Here is a 10974-nt window from a genome sequence, read left to right as displayed (position 1 = left end):
TCTCCATCACGGACTTTGCTTGGGCTCAGACCTCTGAGCCACAGGTGGATTCCCCGGGCCCCAGGAAGGTTCTGTCTCAACAGTGAATCCGCATCTCCACTTTTCACAGAACACGGAAAGGACAAACATCAACCTTGGGCTGATTTTCAATTGAGCTTTTCCATTTTTATTGTTTCTACCGAGGCCTTAGGACCAAGATTCATGCAGGCATGAAGCTCGAGGACTATGTGAAGAGGAGCAAAGTGAATTTTTATGGAACATATCCGATTTCCAGGAGATGATCAAACCATCCTGAGCATAAAAGAGAATTCTGGGGGCTGGCGCTGTGGCACAACAGGTTAAAGCCCTGGCCTGCAGTGCCGGCATCCTATATGGGCGCCAGTTCGAGTATTGGCTGCTCCACTTCCAATCTAGCTCCTTGCTAATGCACCTGGGAAAGCAGTGAAAGATGGCCCAATTGTGTGGGCCCCTGCACCCACGTGGGAGACCAGAAGAAGCTCCTGGCTCCTGACTTTGGATTGTGCCATTGTGGACATTTGGAGAGTAAACCAGGGTATGAAAGATCTCTTTCTCTCTCTCTCTCTCTCTCTCAGGGTATGGAAGATCTCTCTCTCTCTCTCTCTCTCTCTCTCTGTGTGTGTGTGTGTGTGTCTACCTCTCTCTGTAACTCTGTCAAATAAATAAAATAAATCTTAAAAAATAAAAAAAGAAAATTCTGGGCCCTCATATAAAATGTTGCGAAGAACTCACTCACTGTTCCTTATCTCTAAAAAACCCTTCCCTCTGCGACCTCACAATTCTCTGAAAAAGCACTGACCAGATCTGAATTCAGTTCCCAGTTCATCCATTGGCTAGCTGTTGCCTACTTATCCCTCCCCTCTGGTCAAGGTCTGTGTTCCTCTGTCAAAAAAAGGAAGTTGAAGATCCTTTTGGCCAGCTTTGATTCTTACAGTGCCATGACCTTGTGGGAGCTGCTGGAACACTCACGACCAAGGGTACCCTGTGGCTGACCAGACAAAGGAACACATTTCCAGAAGGTTCCTGCATTAACAACCAGGGGCGATGGCTCCCAAGGCAGGCTTGCAAATCTTTGACTTCTGATTTCAGCCCTGACAAAGGAACTGAGGAAACAGTATTTTTCTTCCCTAATAAAAGAAGAAAAGATTTGTTCCCTAGTTCATCATCAATCCTAGCTGGTTTTATATAAATGCCCCTAGAAAGCTCACAGTTGCACTCCTTGCCAACACTGGCTGAGTTTCTGGCTGGGGCTGGGGAACAGAGGAAGAATTAGGAGAGTGGTTGAACGCTCTGGCATGCGTGGGGCTGAGGTAGCCTCATGTATCAGTAACGTGTAATGACAGCCTCCCATCTGTTCTCTGGAACTCTTCATCAGAGCCTTCGTCAGCCTGGCGATCTGGAAGGAAATGAACGCAAGGGGGCTGTTCAAAAGCCACACGTGCGCTCTGAAGTACCTGCACCACGGGCTCCCCCGCGGGCAGGCAGTGGGGGAGCTGGCCAGCTGCAAAGCTGGGGAAGGCTGTGAGGTCAGAGGTGGAAAGGGCCCTCTCCAGCCCCCAAGGCAATGCCCTCTGCGTTTCAGAGGGGGTCCACCCAGGGAGAAGCAACCATTGTTGGAGCCCCATCACTATAACAAGACAGCACAGATCCATCGGCCGACTGAGAGCCTGACGGATGGGCAGAATGTCACACCTCCTGCTGCCGTGTCTCTGCCCTTGGGAAAAGAAGAGATGGGTGGGAGGGAGGGGAGATCTGAAATAGCCGATCTCCCCAAACTGGTGGTATTTTGAGAATAAAAGAAGGCAGAATAGGGTCTGGGTTCCTTTCAAAGGTACCGAGCTCAGCCCCCAGGAGTCCCGGAGAAACACTGCCCAGGGAAAGCAAGCAAACAGAATGCAATTTGCTGCTTGCCTTCTGAGCACTGACTCCGCTATGAGCACCAGGTTGCCAGCATCCATCACCGCACATCTGGGAGCCCAGAGCTGCTAGTGTCTGCCTCTTGCGACTGATTAGCCAGCAAGAAAACATATTAGCTCACCAATTTCCCCCTAGTGAAGCCTCTGCCTCAGGGGACAGGAGGGGACATTTCCATGGATTTGATAAACACCACTGGGAATCTGAGATCACAGGCTTGGGATAACGAGGCACAGGAACAGGGGATTATGGACTGTGTTGAGACTGACACATGACCATGAGAAGCCGTGGGGACAGCAGACTGCTGGGCTCTGGTCTGGGCCGAGGGACATGCCCTGGCTACAGGTGCCACACATTTCCTCCTGGATGGACTGAATGTATTCATGAGCCTTCCTAGCTGCCTCCTGCCTCGTGGAATTTCTCTGGTCTATCCTTTCTACCTTCTCTCCCCCAAAATTTAGACCATGGACAAAGATTCTTGAAATAAGAGGTGGATTAAAAATGTCTTGAACTCACTGATCTACTGCTGAACATCCCTCTGAGAATGTCCCCACTGCAAGGTGCATTCTGAAAGGAGTCTTATTTCGTTCATTATTTCATTGACTTCAAATCTCCGAGTGTGTCCTGGAGCCCAGGCAAGGTCATCAACCCAAGGACAGAAGAGCTAGGAGCACACACTGGCTATCAAAGAGAGAGGGGGAGCACATATGCATATTTGCAATTTGAAGCAGGGATAGATGGCAAGAGATGAGTGTTGCTATGGAGAGAGAAGCTTGGGGGCTTGACCTGGTCAGGCAGGGATGGGGGAGGGGAGTCTCAGGCAAGCTTTGTAGGGTCTGAGGCTTTGAGTGGAGCAGAGGGCAAAGGCAGCCAGGAAAGCAGACAGAGTGAAAACAGACCACCCCTGTCTCCCTAAGACCTAATCCCTACTCTGCCTCCCCACGGTCCCTGAGTTGGCCATGGGGTAGGGCAGGAGACCCAGCATGAGACAAGTCTTCTGCAGACCACAGCCAGTCCACTCTCAGGAGACTTTCTGAGTGTGGCCTCCCCATCAGAGGAGCCCCAAGATCATCCGGGAACTTGTTAGAAATGCAGAGACTGAGACCCACTGCAGACGGGTTCTGACTCAAAAGCTGCATACAGCAAAGTCTAGAGATCCATATGGGTGTCTGGGTACAGAACAGGCACCCTGACTCCCTCCCCGGGGGTTCCAGGTCAGTCTTCTCTGCCTTCCTGCGAGGTGCACAGGACTGTGACTGTGGCCCCGGGCAGGTGTTCGCAGTGCCCATTCACAAACCTCGGCACACAGAGCCTCCAGGCGGGCACCTGCCCTTGCTGGCGACAGGAGAGTGGCCCCATCTGGGAGTGCTGTCTCAGGGCAGCCCCTCCACTCCCACATGCCCAGCGTCTCACCATACAACACAGGACTGTGCAAGGAGCTGGCAGCCGGCCTTGTGGAGAGGAAATCACCCTGCACCGGAAGCAAAAGAACCTAGGTTCAGATTTATGACTCTGCCATTTCTTTACTGCCTTGTGACCTTGGACAAGTCATCATTTCTCTGGGCCCCAGTTTTCCTAGTTGTAAAAATACCTGTGCTTGGCCAGTGCCGTGGCTCACTAGGCTAATCCTCCGCCTGCAGCTCTGGCACACCAGGTTCTAGTCCCGGCTGGGGCGCCGGGTTCTGTCCTGGTTGCTCCTCTTCCAGTCCAGCTCTCTGCTGTGGCCCGGGAAGGCAGTGGAGGATGGACCAAGTGCTTGGGCCCCTGCACCCACATGGGAGACCAGGAGAAGCACCTGGCTCCTGGCTTCGGATTGGCACAGTGCGCTGGCTGTAGTGGCCATTTTGGCGGTGAACCAACAGAAAAAGAAGACCTTTCTCCCTGTCTCTCTCACTAACTCTGCCTGTCAAAAAAAAAAAAACGCTGTGCTGTAACATGAATGACACAGGCACAGGTACAGAGAGGTAGTGACACAAAGTGGCTGGAAGCTTAGGCAGAGAAACCTGGCCCCTGGCACGCAGTCCCAGTCCCACTATTTAATTGCTGGGCGACATCAGGCACATTCCTCAGCCCCTCTGCATTTACATATTTTATCTGTGAAATGGAAATAATAATAGCAACTGCCTCAAGTGGAATTGAGTTAATGTTTGAAAAGTGTTTAGAACACTTTCTAGCATATTGCCAACGCCACCTAAGTGTTTGCTAAATAAATGAAAGAAAGCACCTAGCAGAGTGTCTGGCCTAAAGCAAGCGTCCAGGAAATGTTTGTTGTTTTTGAACTTGAAAATCAATAAGATAAAAATAAACAGACAGAGAGAGAGCATTCATGAGCCACAAGGAACAGAGACCCAGAGCTGCCTCCAGTCAGTAACCCAAGCCCCAGGTGAATGTTGGGGTGGGTGGAGGGGGTGAACTGGGGGTGGTGGGAGCAGGGAGTGGGAGCCAGGGAGGCATGGCAGGGCATGACAAGACAGGCAGACATGCCTGCCCTTTTGTCCCCGTCAATCACTCGCCAAGCTGACGACGTGCTGATGTCTGTGTGAGCAGACAGCACTGATCAGTGCTTGGATCTTAATGTATCAGCACCCAGGGAGCCCCGGGCTCTCACCAGACCCGAGTCATGAAAGAGCAGCCCCGCTCCCCGGCTCCCACTAGCGGGGTGCAGTTGCAGCACGAGGGTCTCTGTTCCAGGGGCAGGGAAGTGATTCTTTCCTGGCCTCTACCTGCATCCTTCCTGTGTGTAAAGACTGGGGCACAGTAGGTTTGCCTGGATCCAGCCACTTGTATCTATAGCAGATACCTGTGCCTTAATACGTAGCAGGTGCACCTTCAACAGCAGCTTTTCGTTTGTGACTCCCCCAGTTAAGACATTTCACAGCCTCGTGTTCGTATTTCCTACTGTTTCACGGTGAAGCCACGCCACCTGCCTTTGTAGCACTGGGTGAGGTGAGTGGCGCCCGAGCAGCCACCTCCTACCAGGCACTCTCTTCACTAGGGCTCTGCGCTAAGGATTCTGGAAACCTCATCTGGCTTTGTACTAACTCCATCTTCACAACCATCCTAGGAGGTGACTCCATCGGCCTGAATGCTCTGACCATTGTCATCACCTAGTGAGTCACTGTGATGAGAACAGCTGATCCTAGCACACAGCCCAAGGTGCTAGCAACTGCACCTGTGCTTTTCAGTGTTTAAATCAAAGAACAGTAGTTCCAAAGTTTGCTCGTAGGCATTATTTACAAAAACATACCTGTAGAGACATGTACTTGAAAAATTCTACAGCAAGCTAAGTGGAAAGGCTTCCTTATTGTATGGCTTCTCAGAGCCCTAAAAATGCAGAGAGGAATCGCGAGTGTTGGAAAGAGGGCCACCACCTATTTAAATGCGATTTCTCCTTCTCCCCTCACAGTGAAAGTTGCCAGGCTGAGGTTCTTACAACGTGTTTAGAAAGCATTCCTGCCTGCCATATTCTCTCTGAACCATGTGTTCTACAATATTTCAGACATCTTCTAAAAGTTCAAGGAAATATACATTATTTACTTACTTATTGATTTTGAAAGACAGAAGGATAGAGAAGGAGAAAGAGACAGAAAGAGAGGGCGAGAGCTTCCATCTCCTGGTTCATTCCCCAAATGCCCACAGCAGCCAAGGCTGGGCCAGGCTAAAGTCAGGAGTCAGGAACTCCATCAGGGTCTCCCACATGGATGGCAGCAACCCAAGCATTTTGGCCATCCTCTGCTGCTTCCCGGGTGCACTAACAGGAAGCTGGATTGGAAGCAGAGGAGCCAGGCCCCTAACCTGTCTCTGAGATGAAATGTGGGTGTCCCAAGGTGTCCTAATCTACTGTACAACAATGCCCACCTCAAAACGCATATTATGAAAAATCTACGTACAGATTTCAAAATTTTGCCCAAAAATAAACATGTTTTAGTTTTTAAAAATATATTTGAGAGGCAGAGAGAGACAGAGAGGGAGAGAAGCCAATCAGAGATCACCCATCCACGGGTTCACTTCCCCAGATGCCTGTAGTAGCAGGAGCTGGGCCAGGCTGAAGCCAGGAACAAGGAATTCAAGCTGGGGCTGCCACGTGGGCAGAAGGGGCTCATCTTCAGCTGCTTCTCACAGTGGGCATTAGCAAGAAGCTGGAGTTGGGAGAGGAGCCAGGACTCAAATCCAGAAAACACCTGCCAAGTGCTTGTCCCTAAAGTTATGTTTTAATTTCATGTTTCCAGAAAGCTTCCAGAAGGTCTTGACCACTCAACCCCCTGCGGGCTCCTGGTCTCCTTCCTATGTCCTCAGCTCTTCCTGTCAATCATGCCTCAATGCCTGGTGTGTGCTGTCCTCTCCTGCTTGACACAACTCCACCCTTGGAGGCCAAGTCTGGGAAGCTCCAGCCTGCTTCACAGTCTGCTCTTCCCAGACCGAGTCTCACTGATGACCTCTCTTAGATACTCCCAGGTGTTCTATGACTGCTCTGGCTTCACGAAACGCTGCCTTATGTCCTCACCTAGCCAGAGAGGTTCCTTAGGGTAAGAATCACAACCGAGGGTCAGGGTTGTGGTGTAAGAGGCAAAGCCAGTACCTGCAACACGGGCATCCCATGTAGGCTCCAGTTCAAGTCCTGGATGCTCCACTCTGACCCAGCTCCCTGCTACTGGCCTGCGACAGCAGCGGCAGATGGTCCAAGTGCTTGGGTCCCTGCACCCATGTGGGAGTCCTAGAAGAAACTCCTGGCTCCTGGCTTCAGCCTGGCCCAACTCTGGCTGTTGCAGCCATCTAGAGAGTGAGCCAGTGGATGGAAGATCTTTCTCTTTTTGTCTCTCCATCTCTCTCTGTGTGTGTATCTGACTTTCAAATAAATCTTAAAAGAAAATAAAGTAAAATTATACAAAACTACATTTAAAGAAATCATAACTCATAGCTCCTTATTGGTCACATGATACTTCCTGAGGACCAGCTGATGGAATATGCATTATTTTTTTTAAATTTTTTGGACAGGCAGAGTGGACAGTGATAGAGAGAGACAGAAAGAAAGGTCTTCCTTTGCTGTTGGTTCACCCTTCAATGGCCGCCGCGGCTGGCACACCGCTGCTGATCCGATGGCAGGAGCCAGGTGCTTCTCCTGGTCTCCCACTGCATCCTCCACTGCACTCCCTGGCCACAGCAGAGAGCTGGCCTGGAAGAGGGGCAACCGGGACAGAATCCGGCGCCCCAACTGGGACTAGAACCCAGTGTGCCAGCGCTGCAAGGCGGAGGATTAGCCTAGTGAGCCGCGGCGCCGGCCGGAATATGCCTTATTTAAAACAGAAATTGGGTCTTCCTCCTGTGTGCCAGCCAGGTTGGAGAATGCAAGCTGGGAAGGAGCATTTGGTAACAGCAGATAAACCACCCCTGGGGATGCCCTTGTCCCAAATCCTAGAGCCTGGATTTGATTCCCAGATCTGCTCTGCAGTCCACCTTGCTGCTAATGTGCACCCTGGGAGGCAGCAGGTGCTCACTCAAGTTGTTGTATCCCTGCCACCCACGTGGGGGACCCAGACTGAGTTCCTAGCTCTTGGCTTTGGCCTGGCCCAGCCCTGACTACTGCAAGTGGGGAGTAAGGCAAACGATGAGATCTCCATCTCTCTCTCTCTGTCTTTCAAATAAAATTGAGTGGAAGAAGGAGGAGGAGGAGGAGGAGGAAACAAGCAGGGCAAAGGGCAGGCCTGCTTCATCCCCTCCTGATTCCTAACTTGGCCAACGTGCCTGCCTCTGGGCTTTGGGGAGTCTGAGCCAGGAGGACACGGAGACAGCCCAGGCTTCAGGAGCCTCTTGGAGGGCTCCAGTGACTTTGCTGGTTAGAATAAGAAGGCAAGCTATGCCAGGGGCCGGGGTCCGACCACAGCCAGGCAGACACGCCACCCCAGTCGGCCAGGGACGGGGGAAGCACGGGATACACTAGACTTCAAACTCTCTGCCAAGTCCAAGGGGAGGGACTGTGCAGCCTCTGGGAAGATCGCCCATTTCTAATCTTTTTTTTTTTTTTTCATCCTGAACTTCAAGTCTCCTTCTGCGTCTCATTGTGTCTGTCTCTGCCTGTCAATTTGCCTCCCTTTTCACAAAAACCTGACTAAAACACAGAGCAAACTGTCTCTTTCCTCTCTGAGAGCAGAGAATAAAGCAGTCACATGTCAGGGGCACATTCTCGGGTTTTATTTTCGTCAGCACTATTCTCCCCCCCGTAATTGCTATAGAAACACCAAATGCCCTTGCACGCTTTTGTGTGTGCTGTCAGCCTTCACTGTAACTCACCCTCGGATGAACCTCTCTGGGGTCGGTGCTGGCTGTAGCACACGCCGGTGCCCGGGGAAGTAGGAGTGGGCTGCAAGGCACCTGTGCTTTACAGACGCCGGACGTGCCCTCCCTTCCCCGAAGCTCACTGTCCCTCACTGACGTTCAAATGCAGCCCAGAGAGTCAGAAGTCAGGCACGAGGCTGCCCAGGAAAGAGCACAGCCCGGCCAGGAAGCAGGTGGGAGGAGCTCGCTCTCTGGCTGGCTATGGGTCGCACAGAGCACCTGCGCACGCGCACGCTGGCTGGGCAGAAGGCTCTAGCTCTTCAGCCAGAAGTCCTGGAGCTGTGCGCAGCCTAAAGCAGAAAGCACAGGCCCGTTGTTGAGCTGGAAGCCAGTCTCCTCGTGCACTTGCACTTGCCCCTCGACTGAGGGAAGCCGGGGCAGGTCTCTGCAGATCCAGCTTCTCCATTTCTGGCACACAAGCAAGCGCAGAGGAGGTGAGCTTTTCCTGTATGAACTAACAGCCTCCTGCTACCCCTGGTCAGGGATTCTCATACCCAGGAAAGAGCTGTGGGAGAAAACAAGGATGGGTTACTTGGTGGTTGCAACCACAGCGAGATAACACAGAGGCTCACAAGGCAGCGAGGCCAAAGACTTTCCCAACTGCCTTTACACAGGGATTTGATTAAGCAGAGACCGGCTGGACGTGCAATAGTCCTGACCCTCCGTACTCCTGGAAGAATTTCACCCTGGCCAATGCAGGCTGCCCAAATACACAGAGCATGAGTGATGTATTCTACAAAATTATTCCATAAAGCCTGAAATGAGCTTTTTTAAAAAAAGAAAAACAAAGCAAATCAAGATGAATAAATATTAATGAATCTCTTTCTCTCCACAGCGAGAGGAACATGAGGCAGAGCTAACGACTCCACAGCCAGAGAACATCGGCCCTGGATACTTGATGAGGCAGAGGAGACGGACCACCGAGATGGGGTCGCTCACCTCTGTGTGCCATGGGCAGCACTTAGCGGCAACCAGAGCTGCAGGAGAGGGGCGCTTCTTGGAGCAGAAGGCTGGATTTCCAGCAAACTTCCTGGAGTGAGTTGGCATATGGTGTGTGTGATAACAGTGCTACATTCACCAAGCAATGACTCTCTGGCAGGTGCTTTGTGTATACTATTTCTACTAAGTATCTGTGACTACGTGTCCTAGGGAGCTTTGCGTCACCACAGTGAAATATCTGAGTCCGTTAACTTCATAGGGAAAAAGGGCTTGTTTAGCTTACGCTTTGGATGTTCAAGTCCAGGGCTGGATGGCTCCTCTCTCTTGGGCTCTGATGAGGGCAAAGGAAACAGCACATGACAATGGGAGTGAGGGCAGGAGCTGAACACAGCATTGCAACTGGAGCCTGGAAAGCGGGTGTGGCCAAACTCAGGCTTTTACAGCAACTTTCCAGCCGGAACTAAGGTGTCACGTAAGAACTACCAGAAGACCATGCAAGAAATACCCTATGCCCCCAGTAATCCAAGGGGCCCCCCCAGGCCCCGCCCCCTGGGAGGTTCCATCACCTCCCAGGAGTATCACTCTGAGAACAAACCTGTAACATATGGACTTTTGAGAGACACCCAAAGTGATGTCTAAACCAAACCATAGCACCTACCTTTTTCCTGTTGAGAAAGCTCAGGCTTAGGGCAAATTTCATGCCCTGCCCCCTTGCCCCTCATCACGATCTGGGAGTCAAAGTCAGGACTCTAGACTTCACAGCCCAGTGCCCAACTCCACTGTTCCACGTGGCACGGGTCTCCCCCTTTCCCTCCTCCTGCCTGCATCACTTTCTGAAGCCTGGGCCACAAACCCAGGGCTTGGTGCACACTTTACATTGACTTAGCACAGGGCTCCGCATCTCACACGCAGTAGGTGCTTAGTAAATGAATAAATGTTTGTTTGACTCCATTGGATAGTTGGAAACCCATGGAATAAACCCCGCCCCAGGATAGCCTGACCTCTTCCTGGCAGACACAAGTGACATCATCCTCCCAAGCACTATTGTTATCATTATTATACAGCTGCCACGGCTGGAGCAGGTGACACAGAAATGAAAGGCCTGGCAGACAATAAGTGGTTCTTAAGCGACAGCCCCCACTTCAGCGCCATCTCTTTCAAAGGGGACCCCCCCCAGAGGCTGCCAATCACACCCCTTTCCTCGGGCACAAACTTCACTTAAGACTTTTTTTTTTTTTTTTGTAAATTAACAAGTGCAAGAGCAGGCGCAGACTTCCTGCCGCTCCTCTGTCCCTACACAGATTGCTAAGCCGTTCCACCTGTCAGTCAGAGGCAAATACCAGGTGTAAGCTTCGTACTCTTCGCCCTCAGAACAGACAGAGTTAATGGCCTTGATGACACCCCCACTTCTGAAGGCTGTGTGAGAAATCCCGAGGACTGGGAAAGTCGGAGGGGACAGACAGGAAGACGGGGCAAGGCAGAGGGCAGGAGGTGGGTGGTCGCTCGCCTCTCCTTCTACTTGTGTTTCTACTCTCTCCATTTTCCCCGAAAGCTTTTCAAGTGTCCACGCTATTCCTCAGGGCTGAGCAGTTCTAGCCCTCAGGGTTGAGAGGAAAAGGGCGGAGAGAGCCAAACAGACCTGCCTCTACTGACAGCTTGACTCACATTTGGAGGGCTGTCCCCAGCCCCTCTCCAGCACCCGCAAGGAACCACTAGGCTTGGAAGCGTCTCTCTCTACCCAGTCTGATGCAAACAGGTGCCACCCAGGCA

The 10974-nt window shown here is 51.7% G+C and overlaps 1 long non-coding RNA gene across 1 annotated transcript; it reads left to right on the top strand.

The window, feature by feature from the left end:
* The first annotated feature begins 8496 nt into the window (after window positions 1-8496).
* On the top strand, window positions 8497-9457 carry LOC138845058 (uncharacterized). The gene is made up of 2 exons (XR_011381791.2): window positions 8497-8699; window positions 9101-9457. It is a non-coding gene; the product is annotated as an uncharacterized LOC138845058 (long non-coding RNA).
* The last annotated feature ends 1517 nt before the right edge of the window (window positions 9458-10974 follow it).

Source organism: Oryctolagus cuniculus, chromosome 13, assembly GCF_051225735.1.
Source record: "Oryctolagus cuniculus isolate XC-2025 breed Fujian yellow rabbit chromosome 13, ASM5122573v1, whole genome shotgun sequence".
NCBI lineage: Eukaryota > Metazoa > Chordata > Mammalia > Lagomorpha > Leporidae > Oryctolagus > Oryctolagus cuniculus.
The sequence above is the reverse complement of the archived record's forward strand: the minus strand, read 5'-3'. Positions and strand labels throughout refer to the sequence as shown.